At 48.8% G+C, this 20839-nt stretch overlaps 1 protein-coding gene across 2 annotated transcripts in view; it reads left to right on the forward strand.

Annotated features, from left to right (window-relative positions):
- Nucleotides 1-20839, forward strand: part of WAPL (WAPL cohesin release factor) — a 1140053-nt gene that overhangs the window by 186077 nt on the left and 933137 nt on the right. The window lies entirely within an intron of this gene.

Here is a 20839-nt window from a genome sequence, read left to right on the forward strand (position 1 = left end):
TAACACATTTTTGTAGGAAGGTTGCCATTCTGGTGTCAATCTCAGGAGTGGCGGCTACCTTCCCCTCCAAGGAAGGGCTGGGACACTCTACCCTAAGGCAATTACGAGTTGCACGTTTGAGCGGGCAGTGGATCCTACTGGCCACATACTGAACGACTTTCTCGGAGGGGCCCAGTCAGAGGAGCGCGTGTGTAGGACATCGTCCTGGTCCAGCATGTTCCCACATAAGTTTGTCTTGCTAGCGGTTGGCACAGACTTGCAATGGAGCCAGGGACAGGACTGTTCATGAGAGGCGTCCGCATCCCCTTGGTCCCCGCCGGCCGAGGTAGAGGTAATTATTGGTGGCACAGGAGAGGGGGTTGCAGGTGGAACACAACTGGCAAGGAAAGTCTGTTTGAGGCGGGAGAATGTGTCGGTATCCGACCCAGTATCCCTAGCACGGTTGGACGGTGGTGGGTGTCTGTGGCAGGACCACTGGGGGAAGGACCTGTGGATAAGGCCTGCATGGTTCTGGACAGTTTTTCGCAGGCTTGGTCAATCTTGTGGGACAGCCGTGACTCAAGAGGGGTCACGGCCTGCTCCACCGCCTTGTGGATAGATTCAAAGTGTCGTAAAAATCTTCGCCCCAGGGAAGAGCCGCAAGAGGGTCCTCTTCCCATTGATCGTCTTGATAGACTTCATCTTGAAAGGTCTCCATAGTGAGGTAAGCAAGAGAGCTTGTCAGATACGACAGGTAAAGATAACGAGCTGGTAAACCTCAATAAGGGGGGCTAGGTGGCAGCCCGAATATGGGTGGGCAGTGCTTGCAATGAAAGGCCCGAGAGCCAAGGACCCCAACAGCCCAGGTGCTGAACTTATAAGTGGGCAGCCTGCCAAATGGGTCCCTGCAGAGTAACTGCGTTACAGATCCTGCAGTAACAGAGCGTTTTTGGCCTGCAAAATACAGACCCCAGGGCAGAGAAACACTGCAATGCTGCCTAATAGCAGTTACTGACCCGTGAAACGGGCGTTCAGGGGGGCGTGCGAGAAAGAGAATTGAAATAGCCTAACGGCCAAAGCACAGACCTGTGTCAGGGGTGTTAAGGCAGACAGAAGACAAGGCTCCCGCTGCGATACAGCGCTGAGCTCCGATGCACTCAGGAATACACGAAATCCCAGGCATGCTCGCCGCGTCAGAGACTCCGTCAGGCCGCCCTCTGGCAGCGTCCAGCAGACACCGCAAACCGGCACAGAGATACAGCCGCTAGGGAGCTGAAAGACTCCCACAGCTAGAGCGAAGCACCGAGTAGTGACTGCTCGCCATGCAGAAACTAACTCTGAGGAAAAGAACAAAAACCAAAAGCTGAGAACGCGGGCGACGCCATTCAGGGAAAATGGCACCAACGCCCTTCACAACCGTGAGAACGGCAACCGAAGAAAGCCGCAGGCTGAAAGCAGCGTCTTGAGGCATCAACAAAGCCAAAACAATATAATGTAATAGCAAATAACTAGGTTCAGTTCAAATGCATACACATACGTTTCAGTAACAAAGTCAATACACAAGAGAATAAAGGTGACTTATCTTGGCTGCTAGCAGCGAAGAAAGAGGAAGCATGGTCAGAGATAGAGGACTATCACCACCTGGGGACTCCAGATTGGTGCACTGGATGAGACATTCTATCTGTGATACTCTATTGTTTTAATGTTTATTCCCTATGGTTCATGGGAATAGTAGTTTGACTTTAAAGTGGCTGCTATTTAATAAAGTGAAAAAAGAATAGCATAATCCTCGCCTTCGATCCTGACATAGAATTTGAAATGAAATGTTTGGTTTAGTAAACTAGTCCACACAGCACAGCAGGAGAAGAATTTCTGAATGTTGGGTCATATTAATGAGTTTGAGGGCAATAGTGATGATGCAGCATTACGTTTGAAGTCACTGCAACAGTTTGTAAGTTTGATATGTGAGATAAGCATTTGACAAAAGTCTTTCGAGATTTTCAAACTTACTAGAATGTTAGGTGGTGCAATGCAACATTAAGGCTTTTGCAGTATGCTAGTTGGTTGTAGACTATCATTTTGCAAAATGTTTCATCTATGTAGAGGAATGCAAGAGTGTATTTTGATATAAAACAGGTCCAGCAATTTGAAGCATGTTGCACAATGTTGGAGAAAATGAAATGCCAACAAACATCTGTCAGGAAGGTTGGTAAAAAAGTCATGACATTTACACTGTACTGAGAGGCCCTACTCCATGTTTTCAATTATGAACACATCCATGTTTTGAACATTTGACAAGGCGTTGTTGTGTTGAGTGAAAGTCTTACATAAATTAGACTTTGTTAAATCAGGCAAAAAAATCTTTAGGTCAGAAAAGACCTGGCAGGGACAATCTCGTTGCCTAAAAATACGCCATATACTCCCACTCATTAGGGAGAGCAAAAGGTAAAGAGCGTTGACTCTTTCACTGAAGATTTTGATGTGAAATCACCAGCTAATGTGGAGGACATAGAACCACATGTCCCAGTAGAGTATTATGTTGATCATTGAAACAAATTCTCTCACAAGAGGAGATTGAATTGTATGCCTCGAGGTTATCTTTACCAGTGATTATGGCACTTGATCATTGGGTAATTAAATAGGCTTCTGATACTTATGGAGTCCAGCTAGAACATGAATTCATGCTTTTTTTAGGTTTAAAGCTGTTTTTTATTTAACCGTAAAGTTCAATGCACTCCTACCCACTTTCATCCGCTCGGCCGATGGCGGCTGAATAATAAGAGAGGCAGATCTTGTAGGTGCAGAGGGTCGAGGATAGAGTGTAGTAAACAAGAACAAAAGAATAGGGGGAACTAGGGTAGTGAGAATATTACCCCTTAGTGGAAGAGTCTGTGGGGGTGTATTAAAGTGTTATAGTGTTCTTTAGACGACTGCTGGTATTAAACGCAGGATTCGGAGGTATCTGGGAAAGGACAGTGCCCATGATTCGACAGTTATGTTAAGAAGTTTTTCCACATCTTGTCGAACAGGGGATGGTGCTGCATTGACAAAGCCGTTCATTTCTTCATGCCTATCATGCCCCACAGTTTGTGTACCCAGTCTAGGCTTGATCGGGTGTTCCATTTACTAAGAAGGTGTTCGGCCACTCCAAGTGCGAGAGTGATGGCTCTACCTCTATGTGACTGTAACGGGTAGGTGTGTGGGTTTGGGAGGCCCAATAATATTTAGCTGGGGAACCATGTAATTTCTGTTGAGTTGATGGTGTTTATTGCTTCAAGCACTCCCTCCCAGAAGGATTGTAGTCTGGGGCAGTGCCGAAGCAGGTGAGTTAGAGTGCCCTGTTGTCCACAGCCCCGCCAGCAGTTTTAGGTTATTGTCCCATTTCTTCGACATTAAAGAATCTGTGCTTAATTAGTTAGCTTTTTCAGAATTACTCTCAAGTTGTGCTTTCCCCGGCTTTGCTCCCAAATGATCTCTACCTAGTGTAGCATAGGTTTCTCCAATAATTTGGGGTCATTCCTGCTGTGCTGGAGTGAAATCCCTAAGGTGCTGACTTATTGCTAATGCAGCTGCCTCCCTTTTTATGTTGCCTAACATAATGTCTGATACTGTGGCAAAAATGCCAATCCGTTTCATCCCCAAGTTCATGGCAGGTGCAGCCCATACTCATTTTGAAGCTGCTTCAATACCTCGGGTAAAAGAGCCAGAGAAGGGGTACCGTGTGTCCTGGTGTGGAGAGCTGTGAAGACAGTACCCCAAATAGAGCAGTCTTACACCGGTGAGCCATCCCCAATAGCTAGCAAATAGTTAGTATTCTGTGTTTTTACTGTGGGGCCATATGGGGAAACACTGCTTTAAGCTGGCTTGTTTTTTGTGCTATCCAGAGCATAATCTGTTCCTAGGTGGTGAGAATCTTTCCCATAACGGCATTCAGTGTTTGTGGGCTGAAAGCAGCCAATTGTAGATGTGCAGCTTGAGCATTCCCTGCAGGGTTAACTATTAGTTTCACTTTTTGAACAGTGTGAGATTTCTGTATATTTTTATTAAATCCCCGTACCATGTACGTATTTCTGTTTTTTCTTTTTCATCAAATTCCTTTATTCGATCTTACACGTAAGATCATAAAAGTTCATAGTCACATTTTATAAAAAGACATAAATATAGATTAGCATAAATCCTGGTGGTTAAAGTACTCCCAGTTTATCATAAAATCCATTTCATCTATATATATTAACTGTATAAAATAAAATGTATATAGACAGTCCCTGTTCTTATTAACGGTCGACCTGCTTCCTCTTTTTCAGACATGCCTGTAAAACCACAAAAAAATAAAACTTGCATATCATTTTGTGGAGATTGTCGCACGGGCACAGGGAAAGTTCAGAATGTTTGTATTTCTTCCCTGGATAACCTACCATCAGTGGAGTCAAATTTTGACAAAATCTTAATCTGATGATTTGTGGTGTGGCAGTGTGACATCAACCAATTAAAAGTGACTTCCCTCATCCAAAGCTGGAGTTAGTTCATACAGGCGAGCTGACTGACTTTGGAATTATTTTTCCCCTTCTTAAATATTGGGCCCTCAAGGTGAATACTTCAGCCTGTTTCCGCTTTGTTAGGGACTTAAAGGTAGATGGATCTTTAAAAAGACGACTTAAACCAATTGCTGTTAATTCTGACTCCATACACTTTAGCCACCTAATCCTGCTGTAGTTGTCTGATTTTAGAATAGTTATATTTTGCGTAAGGGGACTGTGTCTCTTCGCCAAATAGAGCTACGGCAGGAGTGGTGCCATTTTGATCGAGTCCATGATGTATGGTAGAGCCAGTCCCATATGAAGCACAGCATTCGAGTATGACTGGGGAAGAGGGATAAAAGACTTAAAACATATGTTCTCGATGGATTGCAGAGAATCACTTGGAGCCATTCCCCATACTCCTGTCCCATACACAGCTGCTGCCTTAGGTTTTGCATGATACATTTTTTCATTGGAATTAGAGGTTTGGCTAATGGTTTCAGCACCATTAAGCTTCTCTGCATACCTATTGCTCTTCCCGCTTAACTGTTTGGACCATGATTGATTTTTATCAAAAATAACTCCTAAATAGGCAAACGAGTCCACCACATCAATTTCCAGGATCCATAAAGAAAGAAGGTGGCCTATCAAGTTTCCCTGCCCCTGCAATGATTATAAAAGATTTAGTTTGATTCACCTTTATTCATCTGATTAGATCTCCCTGGGTTTTCCCTTCTGTAAAGTGACGATCTCAAGACCAACAGTGAAAGGGGCCTGAAAAAGTAACCCAGAGATAATGCAGTGATCTGTGTCCCAACAGGAGGAATTATATGCAGGTAGTCTAGAAGAAGTTTAGCGACATGGGGCTTATTGAAGTTAATCACACCACAATCACCCTTTGTCACTTTCGGGGACTAACCAAACCATCCTACCCTTCTGGTCATGATGATTTGATTGGCTAGATGTGCCCCCTTCTCCCCCAACCAGAGCCCGCTGCAAAACAGTTCAGCCAATAAAGGTACTTATCTATCAGCTGGGAAGTAGTTTCAACTTGACCCTCCCTCAAGGATGGAGCATTTCTCAATACTATCACTAGGGGCAAAGCTGCCGGGGGAAGATGGAGAGAGTGATATTCGTTAGATTAGTATATTGTCTAGAATAGGCTACTATGTCGCCACCCACCCTTAGGACTGATTTGGAGTTAGTTGGATGGCTAGTTCTAGCGGTAGCTGATACAGAGGCAAACTTCTTCTGGTCCCTTATACTTCCTTGATGTTCACCTTACAACAGATTAGTGTTATGAATATTAAGAGCGGTTCCCTGGTTGAGATTATCCAGGGACTGATGCTCATGCAATACACTGACCCCACCTTCGTTACGGACATAAAAGACCCCCTGACGGAACTGCGAGGCCGGAAGCCTAGTGAAAAACATGGCTATCTGCTTCCTCCCTTGGTGATGTAACTGAGCACCCTATCTGGGCAGACTGTCCCTCTACTTCATTTTTGATTCATTTCTACAAGAGTATGATGCGGTCTGCATCCACCCACCATTGTTGCCAGCCTCTCTCCACTTCTCGATCGTTTATACAGGAGGCGATTCAATAGTACAGAAACCATAGTCTCTACCCTCTTCAGGAAGTATTCTTCAACCAAGTGTATGGGTGAAATAAGTGTCAGTAGACCTGACCTGGTACAGGTTGCCTCACTTCCAGTTCGTCTGTTGTGGTGCGTTTCCCAGCACATGTTCCTTTCGTGGGTTTTTGCTTTTGAGGTCCACCCCCTCGTCGTCTTTTGACTGGGGAGTCCACTGTAGCTAGGATCTAACTTACGTGGCCCGAGTCACTATGTTACCGGTCGGTATTACACTTGGGGAGGAGTTGGGGGATGTAACAATGACCGGGTAAAGGACAAGCTGTTTTGAAGACCTCAAGGGGGGTGAATCCATACTGATGGTGCCAAGAGAGGAGCGTTTTTGTGCAATAAAAGTCCAAAGAAAGCCTTTGTTCTGTTAACTCTATGTTCAAGGTATATGTGCTGCAGATTGTATACTTTTACATGGATCGCCATCTGGTGTTGGGCTCTGATGGTTGCACTTTGTTTTTGTCTTGAAACAAGTCTTTGTAGTCACGAGGTAGGTGACTCCTCCCTAGGACGACGTGTCAGCCGAAAAAAGTTTCGGAGCCACAAAAACCTAGATTCTAAGGCCCCACGGAAAGCCTCACAAACTCCCTCCAAAGAAGGTTCGTATCCAAAATCCTCAACACAGAACAAAGACAATTTGCCCCCTCCGCCTGCACCTGATTTGACAGATCCATAGCAAAAAAAGTTGTTTATTGACCCAAACACCGGCAAACTAGTCACCAAGCCTCCAAAAAAAGAGGAAACGGGACACTGCAGACGAACCTGCTATACCTCTCAAACGACAGGACATGGACCCCAGCCTGTCCCTACCTCCTTCTCCCCCTCCAGTTAATCCACATCTATTAATTTCTCCACCACACTCCCCACAACCTATATTTTCACCTCAACCATTAGATAGTGAGGATGATACAGGTAGAAATATAGACCCACATGTGGATAACCATTTACATAAGATCCCACATGACGTAGACACTTGGGGTGACTACAATACAGATCCCAACCCACAATGATCCGGATCTCTATCCCTCTAAGCCGTCACCACCAGATAACACTGGGTTTGCGCAACTTATCAACAGGGCCGCCCAATACCACGGGTTTCCCTTACATTACGACCCCGTAGATGAATATTTTTTGCTAGAAACTTTCGCACCCTTACAAAAATCAACAAGCACCCTGCCAATGTTAAAAGGCTTGCTAAAGCATGCCCAGAAGTTTTTAAGGACCCATTGAGAACCAGTGTTCTCAATCCCAGGGTGGATAAAAAATACAAGGCAGCTCCCAATGAACCAATTTACATTAAAGGTCAGATTCCCAGAGATTCTTTGTGGTAACTAACGCATGCAAGCGTGCAAACTCAAAAAACACAGGCGATTTCCCCCCCCCCTTCTGATAAGGGATCAAAATTAATTGACGCATCCGGGAAACTTAATATGTCGCAGGCTTCAAACCATTGGAGGATCACCAATGCACAAGCTTTATTGGCCAGGTACGATAGGGCTCACTACGACTAGCTTGAAAAGCTCATGGAATACCTTCCTGACCAGTACAAACAAAAAGCCAATGACCTTATCCAGGAGGGCAAACTAATTACCAAAACCTCAATAAAATGCGCGCTCGATGCGGCGATACCGCATCTTGTGCAATTAACACTAGCATCTTATCACGTAGGCATGCTTGGCTCCTGGTTTCCGGATTCAAGCAAGCGGTTCAAACTGCTATTTTAAATCAACCATTTGATCAGGAACATCTTTTCGGCATCTCAGTTGACACATCCCTAGAAAAGATGAACGATACCGAAACTGCTAAATCTATGGGGGCCTTACAGTTTCCTTCCTCTAGAGGATCTTTTCGCCGCTCCTTCTACAGAACCGGCTCCAAAACAATGGTATTAGAACATCCCTCCTCCTCCAACAAGAGCCCCACTCAAACATCCCCAAAAGCCTTCTTTTGTGGAGGCTAAGAGTCAACAACAATAAGGGGAGAGGTCGTGGCAATAATAGCCGTGCCCCCCTACCACTAAACAGTGACTGTTGGGGGGGAGGGGAGGGGGGGTGGAATACGTGTAATACAGTTCCTACCTGTCTGGAGTTCCATCACAACAGACAAGTGGGTAAGACAAATTATCCAGTATGGTTTCTGCCTGGAACTCACTTCTGTTTCCCATTCAGTTTCGACCAATACCGAACCTCCAGTCCATTTATAACGATCAAATTTGCCACGCGGACCCTGCATCTCTGAAATTAGCAGCCTGGCGCCTGAGCACCTTGAATTTGCTCATCTAAATGTACCTGCGGATTGCAAAGAAGTTCTGGCTAGTTCTCGAGCGCCTGCCACGATAAAAACATAGACTTAAATGAAAAAGATTCTGCATATGGTGTCAGTCTGCCAGTATTCACCTGATTCACGTTAACACCTGAGGAGATATTACTGTTCTCATTACATTTAGCAAGATCAGGCTTTTCTCATTCAACTTTAAAGGTGTTTTTAGCGGCCATTTCAAGGTTCCGACAAGATGGTTCCAATTCTCTCTACTCGACAAGGATAATGCAACAATTCTTTGAAGGGCTATTTCGAATGGTTCCTACTGTCTGTCCTCCGCCTCCATCCTGGCATATCAATGTGGTACTAGCGCAGCTCATGCGGCACCTCTTTGAGCCTATTCATAGAGTGGATTTCAAATTTCTATCCTGGAAGGTATCTCAACTACTGGCCTTGACTTCAACTAGAAGAGTCACTGACATTCAGGCTTTCACTATAAATTCACCTTTTATGCAGTTCACTTCCAATTCTGTGGTGCTACGCACAAATCCTAGTTTTATGCCAAAGGTGCCTTCAGACTTTCATCTCAATGAACCAGTCATCTTAAAGACATTCTTTCCTACTTTGCAATCACCTGCGGAAAGAGTGTTACATACCCTTGACATCAGAAGATGTCTTAAGTGCTATCTGCAAAGGACCTCTACCATTCGTAAAACAGATTAATTGTTTGTTGCCTACGGAAGAATACGGCAAGGACATGCAGTGTCTAAACAGACCTTAGCTCGTTGGATTTCTGCAGCTATTGACTTTTGCCATCAACAAGCTGGAAGACCTTTGCAGACAACTCGAAGAGCGCACTCTACGAGGGCGGTTTCTTCCTAGACTGCTCTCTTTGCTGGTGTTCCTCTTCAACAGATCTGCAGAGCAGCAACTTGGTCCAGCAGACATACTTTTACCAAGCACTACTGTTTGGAGGCTGCCTGCAATGCTGATACGTCCGTGGGATAAGCGGTTCTCTGCTATCTTTTCAAACAAGGTGAGCCTCTGTTTTCCCTCCTCCTCTGTACTGCTGCTCAGACACTTACTATCATGCCTTATATATAATAGCGTTCCCATGTGATTGCAAGCTTACATGTATTTATGCATAATTATAGCGTTCTTAGTCTGTGATTGTATATACTTTCTACATTCATGTGTATGTTACAAATAGCGTCTTCCAAGCGTTATTTGGGTACTGCTATCTACTCTGATTCAGGCATGTGAATCTATGAAAGACACTCCCAATACTGGAGAAGAAAAATAGTTACTTACCTGTAATCTGTGGTTCTCCAGTATTGGTGTCTTTCATAGATTTACATGCAACCGCCCACCTCCCTTCAGAGGCTGGTTTATGCTCTTATCTCTTGGTCACACTCTTGTGCGAGAAAATCTGAGTGCCTGAGCCTCTGAGGAGAACCTTCTGGTGGGTGCTGTCGCCTGATTGGCTGCAGTTTGGACTATGTCTAATGACTGATAGTCATAGATGTGGAACTTTTTTCTGTTCGCTTTGGGCTACTTTACTTCCTGGTTTTATGTTACCAAGGTTTTTTGGTTATTATGTGCATAATTATTGCTTTTTTATGTACTGTGGGACTCCCACTCCGACGACTGGGAATGATTCAGGCCTGTGAATCTATGGAAGACACCAATACTAGAGAACCACAGATTACAGGTAAGTAAATATTGTTCTTAATAATAAAAATTAGTTGCTGCCGTGTATATACAGATGAGCACTATTATGGGTATCCAGATATCCCTGTCGCCCCGTGGATGAAGATAGGATGACGTTATACAGTGTGGAAGGCCTTGTACTCTGTTTAACGCATCATAATAATGATGCGCAAAGCGAAATGTGTATGCAAAGCAGTGTCAGATAAACAAACCCAACATTGACACACATGCAAATATGTGCAAAATGTTACAGTAAAATGGTATTGTGCAGAAAAAGGACACTGTAAGAAAATGTGCAGCATTGCTAGGCGGGCCGAACTCAAGCACATAACACACTGACTTGTTAATTTTTTAATCCCTGTCCGCATTCTCCTTGTCACGAAGCACAGCTTTGCTCCCACAAGAACAGAGGACAAAAAGCTGCTCCCACTTAGGTGAAAATAAAGTAACAGAGCTGGCTCCAGCTGGCACCCAGGATGGCCCTCACCATGCACTACTAATTACCTCACACAGAACATCACTCTTGACTTGTTCTATGACAACTTCGATAAATTCACTGGAACATCTGAAAAATCATCATGTTTGATAACACTGTGCATGGCGAGGGAACCAGTTTTAGTCACTTTAGGGCACAATTTATAGTTAAGAGAACTATAACTGCTGAACCTCAGCGCGTATTGTAGGAAGGTGGATACCTGACTATGGTTGCCCCCAACTTTTTGCCTGGTGTTTAGCTGGTTTTTCGACTTAGTTGACCTGGGGCCCTGCTATTCAGGACCCTCAGGCCCACTGCTCTCTCTGTAAAATGGATTCCATGTACTCTAGGTACATATCTAATTGAATACCTAGTCACCTTATCAGCCCCTATACAGTGTACCTTAGGTACCCAGGGCAAAGGTGCACCCAGGGCCTACCAGGGGCTGCAGCATGTATTATGCCACCCCTGGCTGGCCATCCAATTATCCAGTATTTGGGTGTCTTTCATAGATTCACATGCCTGAATCATTCCCCGTCGCCGAGACGGGAGCCTCCGGTACATAAAAAAGTAATGTCCTAAGGACATACATAGAGAATATAGGCCTAAGGGCCTCCCCTTTTGGGGCCTTTCCACGTCCTTATGTAAAAGGACCGAACTCTCATCGTTAGCCAATCAGCTCCGACCTCCTTCTAGAACCTTCCCGGGAGGAGCCTCCGTCCCTCAGATTTTTCTACCGCACGTTGTGCTAGGGAGTCTCCAACCTGAGCTCTTCAGGTTTCCAAAATTCGAAGTCTCAAACTTCACCGAAATTCACTTGTACGAAAAGGATTTCATCCTAGTATCGACTACATGTCGGAATCTAATAAGAAAACTTCGTCCATGGCGGACTCACAGAAGAAAGCCCTCCTAAGGGCCTGCTCCTCCTGCGGCAAGCAGCGGATTCAAGCGGAGGACAAGCACGACCTGTGCATATATTGCCTGTACCCTGACCACGTCACTGACAAGTGTAGGGTGTGTAGAGCCTTCCCAAAGAAGACGGTTAAGGAACGGGAAACTCGCCTTCGCGAATGGCTCGACAGGCTTAAGGTCCGAGACACTCTGGAATCTTCCGAGGGTAGTGTCTCCGCGACCTCCAAAGTCTCCAAGAAGAGACCCAGGGTGCAGTCCCCTGGAGAGACAGACACTCCTCCTAAGAAGGCGCACAGGAAGCCTTCGGAGGCACGCTCCACCACCTCCTCCGTGTCTGTTAAGGATGGCCAGAGGTTCAAGAAGCCCGCTCCATCTACTAAGCGGACCACCTCAGTCACGACCACTGTGTCGACTACTACGGCCTCATCGCCCTCCGCGGCGACCACGACGACCACCACTGCGTCCTCGGGCGCACCGGTCTCCTCGACCATTCCTCTGAAACCCTCGAAGGCCGCCTCTTCGTCACCTAAGAGGTCTAAATCTTCAGGTACGCCTTCGCCGAAAACACCTCATACCGAAGGCTCGTCACCCAAGGCATCGAAGTCAAGTTCGTCTCCTAAACAGTCGAAGTCAAGTTCAAAAACCACGCCTTCGACAAAGGCATCTCAAGTCCACGACCCCATCAGTAAGGCGGCGAAACCCTTATCCCCGCAAAAATTGGTACCATTAACCCTGACGGAGGTGCCCAAATCACCAACACACATGGCGGGAGCGCCATCTTCACGCACGTCGTCGGAAGAGACCCCGGCGCCATCTTGGAAAGAATCGAGATTGGTCGAAGTCTCTATTCACTCGAGTCCAACGCCCTCGGTTCGCCCAACGGTGGAATTGGCACCCGAAGAAGAAGAAGACACACTACAAAGTGAGGAGTCGGACGAAGAACAGGAGGTTCACGAAGAACACCAGGACGTCCAGGACGGAGTGACGTATCAAGGCAGCTCCCTGACCGTAGACACGGTGAAAACCCCGATGATCTGTTTGCCACTGTCTCTGGTCAACGATTTGAAATCCCTGGTGCAGGACTATAAACGAAGGTTCCCGGACGCAGACAGCGGTGCCCAGGTACCGATCACCCAAGCGCAACCGTCGGCCTCGCACCCTTCCGCTCCCCCGGCCCGTCCTCGGAGCCAACTCCGACCGCAAACACAGGCGGAGGACTCATCGGAAAGCGAGGAGGATGACACGGACTTAGAGGAAGGCGAGGTGCAAGACGTCGCCTCGGACCACAGAGACGACGATGCCGATGCTGCGTCATCACACCATTCGTCTGCCCCGGCATCCCCGAGACCGCGCCACTCTGAAGCGGCGGACGTGGGAGGTTTCCACAAACTGGTGGACAGAGCTGCAAGGAGGTTTCACATGGCGGTGGAATCCGCGGAAACGGAATGCTTCCTCCATGATTTCAAGGAGCACACACAGAAATCGGCCAAGTCTATTCCTTTGATAGACTTTCTTTGGGAACAGGGCAAGAAGCTGATGCTCACGCCTGCCTCGGTGCCGGCGGTGGTTCCGCGCCTAGACAAAAAATATAAGGCCCCGAACTCAGCACCTGCCTGCCTGACCGGCCACCCCAAACCGGACTCGGTTGTCACTCAGGCGGCCCAAAAACAATCCCGAAACCCCTCCTCGCCGCTGTCCGCGCCCCCGGACAAGGAAGGAAGGAAGCTGGACACCATAGGCAAGAGGTTCTCCACCACATCCGCCATGTCCATCAAGGTGGCAAACTCCATCGCCCTCCTGGGCCGCTACAACCGCCAGCTATGGGAAGACATAGCTCCCTACCTGCAAGGCCTGCCGGCCACGGTCCAGGACGAGGTGAAAGCTCTTCTGGCGGAAGGACAAAACTCCGCGGCTGAAATTATCGACTGCGCCATCGACGCAGCCATGACGGGATTCCGCCAGTTGGCCGGGGCTGCCGTGCTCCGCCGCCAGGGCTGGCTCAAGGCGACGTCCTTTCGGCAGGAGGTCCAATCTAAGGTGCTGGATATGCCGTTCGATGGGCAATTCCTCTTTGGGGAGAAGATAGACGAGGCACTCCAGGCCATCAAAAAAGACACCGACACGGCGAGGGCTCTGGGCTCCCTCCAGTCCCGGAACCAATCCTTTCGGGGAGGCCGCTCCAGAGGTCAGTACTCCTACAGAGGTTCCTACCAAAATCGGTCGTCCTATTCCTATGGCAACAGGAACCAACCCCAGCAGAAACAACAGTCCCGACAGTCATCCTATGGGAGATCGTCCTTCAGAGGCAAATCCGCCAAGAAGGGCGCTGGCGGCCGCCAGTGACCACTTACTCCAGCCAGTCCCACCACCGTCTCAATCCTTTCGAATTGGGGGAAAACTGACCCACTTCCTCCACAATTGGCGAAAAATCACTACGGATCGGTGGGTACTACAAATAATTCAATTTGGACATTCCCTCGAACTGGTCAACACCCCTCCCAACACCCCTCCGCTGAAGCGTGCTCACAGACACCTGCACCTCCTTCTCCAGGAAGTCTCTGCCATGTTGGTCAAAGGAGCCATCGAAAAGGTCCCGGACTCCCAGAAAGGGAAGGGTTTTTATTCCCACTTCTTCCTGGTCCAACAGAAAGGGGACAAGTGGAGGCCGATCTTAGACCTCCGGGCGCTCAATGCCTTCCTACGGAGTCAATCCTTCCGGATGGTCACAATCCAGGAGATCCTAGGAGCACTGGAAAGAGGCGACTCGATGGTCTCCCTGGACTTACAGGACGCCTACTACCATGTCCCCATACTCGTCAGGCACAGGAAATACCTAAGGTTCGAAATAGCGGGCAGACATTACCAGTTCAAGGTCTTGCCGTTTGGCCTCAAGTCTGCCCCACGTATCTTCACAAAGTGCTTGGCGCCCGTGGCTGCCTTCCTGCGACAAAGGGGTCACCAGGTGTTCCCCTACCTGGACGACTGGCTGGTGAAAGCTCCTTCCCCGGAGGACGCGCTGGCTTCCTTCAACGCCTGCAGCGCTCTTTTCCAACAGCTGGGTCTGACGATCAACCTCAAAAAATCATGCACTACTCCGTCAACGAGGATCTCCTTCCTAGGGGCAACCCTGGACACGGAGCGCGCGAAGGCTTTCCCCTCAGAGGACAGGATCTGCAAAGTACTGTCTCTGGCCGCGGCGGTGGCCAAGAAGCCTCGCATCAAGGTCCGGACGTTCACCTCCTTGCTAGGGATGATGTCTTCATGCATTCTCCTCGTACCGCACTGCAGGCTCCGCATGCGCCCCCTACAGGAAGCGTTGGCGAGACAATGGAAACAGTCTTCAGGCTCCTTCGCGACATTCTCACGATCACGCCGGCCATCATAAAGGCCCTGCTGTGGTGGAGAAACAGGACTCACCTGACGGCCGGATTGCCGTTCCTCCTGCCGCCGGCACCACTGGTCATCACGACCGATGCCTCACTGGAAGGCTGGGGCGCAGTACTGTTAGACCTTCGAGTCAGCGGCAAATGGGACGCCCAGGAGACACAACTACACATCAACCTCCTGGAACTGAGGGCAGTGTACCTGGCTCTTCAGGCCTTCCTGCCACGCATCGGCTCTTCCCCTGTGCTCGTCAAAACAGACAACACCACGACGATGCACTACCTGAACAAACAAGGGGGAACGCGATCTCTCTCTCTCTCACGAGAATCGCAAAAAATCTGGAAATGGTTGGTGGCGCACGGCCTCTCCCTCAAGGCGGAGTACGTTCCAGGGAAGGAGAACACTATCGCGGACGCCCTCAGCAGGCAGACCTCTCTCTCCCACGAATGGGAGCTCAACGGCGACACGGTGGCCCACGTCTTCTCACAATGGGGCACCCCGAGGATCGATCTATTCGCGACGGCAGAGAACACCAAATGCCGAAGCTACGCAAGCTGGCATCCCCAACGGGGGTCGCTGGGAAATGCTTTTTCCATCGGCTGGTCCAGCGTGTTTGCGTACGCTTTTCCGCCGTTCCCGATGATACCGAGGCTCCTCCGGAAGATGAGGACGGAACCGTGCACGCTGATACTGATTGCTCCGTACTGGCCGAGACAACATTGGTTCTCGGATCTTCTTCGCCTATCCATCAGGCCCCCGATTCACCTGCGACAACTCCCGAACCTCTTGACAATGTCCGGAGGCCAGGTACACCACCCGAACCTCTGTTCGCTCAACTTATCGGCTTGGCTCCTGAGCACCGTGAGTTCGGGGAGCTAGACATACCACAGGATTGCAGGGCGGTACTGGCCAAAGCGAGAGCGAGCAGCACGACCAAGACCTACTCGCTGAAGTGGAAGAGGTTCTGCGTGTGGTGTTCGGAACAACACTTACACCCGCTCCGGGTCACCCCAGTACAGCTGCTACCGTACCTGCTGCACCTGGCTCAATCGGGACTGGCTCACGCCTCCATTAAGGTTCATCTGGCTGCGATTTCTAGGTTCACCAGGACCCCATCGGGACCCTCCCTCTGGTCCAGTCGACTGGTAAAGCAATTTCTAAAAGGACTTTACAGATCCTTTCCGAGGCCTCGGAAAGTTCCTCCAACCTGGCAGTTGAACTTAGTGCTAAACCAATTGATGAAACACCCATTCGAGCCCATACACCGGGCATCGCTCAAGCATCTTTCCTGGAAAACGGCTCTCCTGCTAGCCCTGACGTCGGCCAGAAGGGTCAGCGAACTTCAGGCGCTGTCCATTCAGGAACCGTATCTCCAATTCAGGCACGACCGAGTGGTACTCAGGCCCAACCCTAAATTCATTCCTAAAGTGCCGTCAGACTTTCATCTGAACGAACCAATTGTCCTCAAGTCGTTCTTTCCGGACCCTTCCACGGCAGCGGAAAGGGCGCTGCATTCCCTGGACATTAAAAGGTGTCTCAAATTCTACTTGGACAGGACCAAAGACGTCAGGAAATCTTCTCAACTCTTTGTAGCCTACAGCAACCCGCGCATTGCTTTCTGCCATGATCAGGCCGGACGGCCTTTGACAGACCGAGTGGCTGCCCACTCAACCAGAGCGATGTCAACGTCAGCGGCGCTCTTCGCTGGAGTGACGATCCTGGACATCTGCCGAGCGGCGACATGGAAGTCCCCGCATACCTTTTCCAAGCACTACTGCCTGGACATCGAACTGCAGAAGGACGCTGCAGTGGGACAAGCGGTGCTGCGCCATCTCTTCCAATAAGGTGAGCCTTACCTCGTCCCGCCATCCAGGTATGCACATTCTTCATGGTTTTCTCTGCTATATGCATGACTATGTATTACCATGTTTTCTCTCAGGTTGTCTGTACTTTATGCAGGCCTACTAGATGTGAGAATGTGCCTTACCACTATGCATGTATTACTGCTGGCTACTCTGATTCAGGCATGTGAATCTATGAAAGACACCCAAATACTGGATAAGAAATGCGTTACTTACCTGTAACAGCAGTTATCCAGTATTGGTGTCTTTCATAGATTCACATGCAACCCTCCCGCCTCCCCGGTAAGGACTCACGTACCTCTAGGTCTACATTGCGACACCCTAGCTGGGTGCGTACGAAAATCTGAGGGACGGAGGCTCCTCCCGGGAAGGTTCTAGAAGGAGGTCGGAGCTGATTGGCTAACGATGAGAGTTCGGTCCTTTTACATAAGGACGTGGAAAGGCCCCAAAAGGGGAGGCCCTTAGGCCTATATTCTCTATGTATGTCCTTAGGACATTACTTTTTTATGTACCGGAGGCTCCCGTCTCGGCGACGGGGAATGATTCAGGCATGTGAATCTATGAAAGACACCAATACTGGATAACTGCTGTTACAGGTAAGTAACGCATTTCATCTGACACAACTGGCTGATCAATCAGCTGGGGCAAGGTGGTGTAAACACCCTTTGCTTTAGATATAGTATCTTTATATCTAACCCTAAAATGGACACATATACTTCTATAAGTCACTCCTATGGCAGGCCTTAACAATCCTGGAGGCAGAGTGCTTGGAATTATGTGAGATAGTGCTCTGGCATGAGCTGAGCCTGTCTGCAGCTTTCGGAACCAAGTCCTTTAGCTGTTTCCATGATAACGCTATACCATATACTCTTAAGTGCATTATAATCCTCGCCGTTATTGCTAACTTTGGCATAGCATTATCAAAACATGTCGAGTAAGGTGTCATACGAATTGGAATACTACCCCCTTGCGAGTTCTGGCGACGGGGGTAGCATTCCACCCTTCTAGAGGGACACGACATGTACCTAACTGTGAACCCCGGTTAAAGTTAACCCGAGCCTCAGCATCACAAAATGGATGCTGCCACCACAGACACAAGTCTGACCTCCTACTGCTGGGAGTACTTCCAGCGAGGGAGGCTTGGACAAAGGGTTTCCTGCCTTGGGAGGTGCTAGCACCACCCCAGACAGGATTTTGTGTATTGGATAGGACAGGGCTGAAAGGAATGAGACATGCCTGGGGCACACAAGGTGTCCCCGTGCATACACCGGTCTAAACCAGTTCCTGGGGCTCTCCAGCCCCAGCTCTGGCGCAAGACCGGACAAAGGATAGGGGGTGTAACCACCCCCCTTCCTGGTCCCACCCATAGGAGGGACCTAGTCGTAGTACAGCCTTCTTTAGCAGGATAAAGGTAGGAGCTGGTCCCATTCAGAGTTAGATTAATCTTGAACTGAAACTCTACAAGAAGAAACTCTGGACTTCGACTTTCTGCCAAGAAGACTGAAGAAATCTCCCTTGTGGGCAAGGAGTGTCCACCCTGCACAAGCAGGCACCTTCAGCGTCCAGCGGCTTCCCTTTGTCGTCTTCCCTCGAGGATACAGACTTCAGAGCCCGTCGAGACCCGGATTCCCAGACCTCTCCGACCTCTACCTACATCTGCAGCACAGCTGAGATCCGTGGGTGTGACGAGACACGTGGGACCGGTCATCTTGGAAGAAGCAGCACTTCGCTCCAGCACGACTTCTGAGGTAACCTCGACCAAGTGCTTTGGGGACTGATAAGCCCCGACTCCGAGCAGCTCCTGCACCGAAGACCAGCCCTCCAGCATCCACGTGATCTGCGTGGGGCCCTTCTGCCTGTTTGCTGCTCGACGCGTTGCCTGGTCACTTGTCGGCTGGCTAGTGACCTCCTAGACGACAAACCTTGAAATCCAATCTGCTGGCCTGGTTGCTCCAGACTGGCCCCTGCTTCCCTGCAAAGGAGAAGCACTCCGGACCCTCCTGGTCCACTCCAGATGCCGTTTCCACTCACTGAGTGGGTTGCCTTGCCGAGGCCTGTTGACTCCAAATCCGGATCCGACACCGCCGACAGCGAGAGCCTGCGTGGGACAGCTTGTGCCTCCATCCTGGTCATCGAAGACACCACCTGGTCCACGTGGCTGCAGAGACAAGCGTCCACTCTTCACCTGATCGCGACGACATCTGGTTCCACTCCTGGTTCCACTTCAGTCACTGGCTAGTGACTTTGAACTTTGTCCCCTCTGCTTTCAGGTCTTCAGCATTCCTGATCCACCCTTGGACCACACCTGACATCTTCCTCCTGGTTGCCTGCAGCATCTTTTCTTCCAGGCTCCATAGACTTCAACGCCGGAACCCAACACGACTTCGCACCTATGCACCTGCAGCCTGTGGGTGAGGTAACAAGAGCATTTCGGTGCTCAAGGGTAGATTGACTCTCCTAGTGTCCAGTTCCACAGTCGTTTTTGTTCTAACTAGTCAGGATTGTCCGTACTCACCTTTTACTTCAACTGTACTGTCCATAGATGTTGTTACGCATCTCGCATGTGAGTTCACACTCTGCACACGCGTTCCGTGGGCCTCCTATTACTGACCTAAGGTTAGGGTAGTGTGGTCCCAGCGATCCTACAGCCTCTGGACAGCTCCATTCCTTCTATCGACTTCCTTATACCACTTGTTTAGTATATGGTTTGTTGTGCCCCTAGGGCGACATTGTAACTTGTGCAACTTAACGTATTTTTCTTAAGAGTCTTGTCATGTGCTTAGCCCTCTGATCTCATAAAGAGTTCAGAGGTGTTTGTTAGTTAATAAATATCTAGTTTATTTTCATAACTACCTGTGTGGTGTCCTTTCATTTGGTATTCAAGGGGTTATATGTGTTAAAACAGCTGGCTTCACATGCCAAAAGAGTTTAGCCTAAGACTGCTTTGTCCATGCTACCATTAGGATAGCTGTTCTATAAGTTTGACTTACAACCAATCACCATAAGGGTTGTTTGGACGGATACAAGGTGATCACTAGAACTAGTGAGCATCATATATCAGGCCAACTTCTCACATGTATGTGCGCATATGAGTGTGTGCCCACATTTGTATGTGCCTGTGCGTGTGATGGTGTGCGCAAGCTGGATTTGTTATTCTCTGGCAGCAACTGTCATGGAAATTGACTAACTGCCAGATGCCTGACCTTAAGATTGCCACCAATGTACATTACAGTCTCCTTTCTGACCCCAAGATGGCTTCCATAGCTGTCCCCTCCACGTTGTTTTACTTCCCTGGGACAACAATTGGACATTGATCAGACCTTGAACCTATCCCCTAACCTGCTTACACATCAGGACTTGGAACCTGTGGAACTTACCCCAGACTGTAGAGTCCAAGCGATTTGGCTGATTCCCGGTGGAGCTACCATATAGCAAAAGTGGAGATGGGTTGTGGACCCCCCCCCCCTGCCATCACCTACCCAGCCGGACCTTAGGCAGATCTTCCCCTCGTCTCTACATCCTAACATCCTCCTACCCCTTTACCCTATCCCCTTACCCTTCCTTGCGCCATTCACCTTGTCCCCTATGTTCTTTAAATGGTTTTCTTGATACTTATGTAATTTTTAACTGATGTAAATTGCAACATTATTGTTCCTCATGTAAAGCACACTGTTTCCTTCGGGTGTAGCCAGTGCTATATAATAACTCTTTAATTTAAATTTGTTCCCATTTAGTACTCTCTCTCTCTACTTCCCTAGCTCCTCTCCCCTGAAACTCTCTTCTTGCTTGCTAGTCTGCCTAGCCCCTTGTCCTTTGTGCCCTTTGACTAAGCACTCCTTCTCCCCTTGTTGGGGAAAGATCCAATATTTATACTTTGGAGTATCCGCAAACCCGCTGAGAGAGTCCACTGCGCCAAGGGAGCCCCTCACAGCTGAGGTATGGTATGGCACCCCTTGCCAAAGCACTCCCTCTCCCCTTTTTGGGGAAGGATCCAGTATGTAGGCCTTGGAGTCTCAGAGACCCCTCTGAGAGAGTCCACTGCATAAAGGGAACTTTCATAAGAGATAGAGAAGTGATACCACTTACCCTGGGGTCACA

The sequence above is a fragment of the Lissotriton vulgaris genome, chromosome 5, assembly GCF_964263255.1.
Source record: "Lissotriton vulgaris chromosome 5, aLisVul1.2, whole genome shotgun sequence".
NCBI classification, from domain to species: domain Eukaryota; kingdom Metazoa; phylum Chordata; class Amphibia; order Caudata; family Salamandridae; genus Lissotriton; species Lissotriton vulgaris.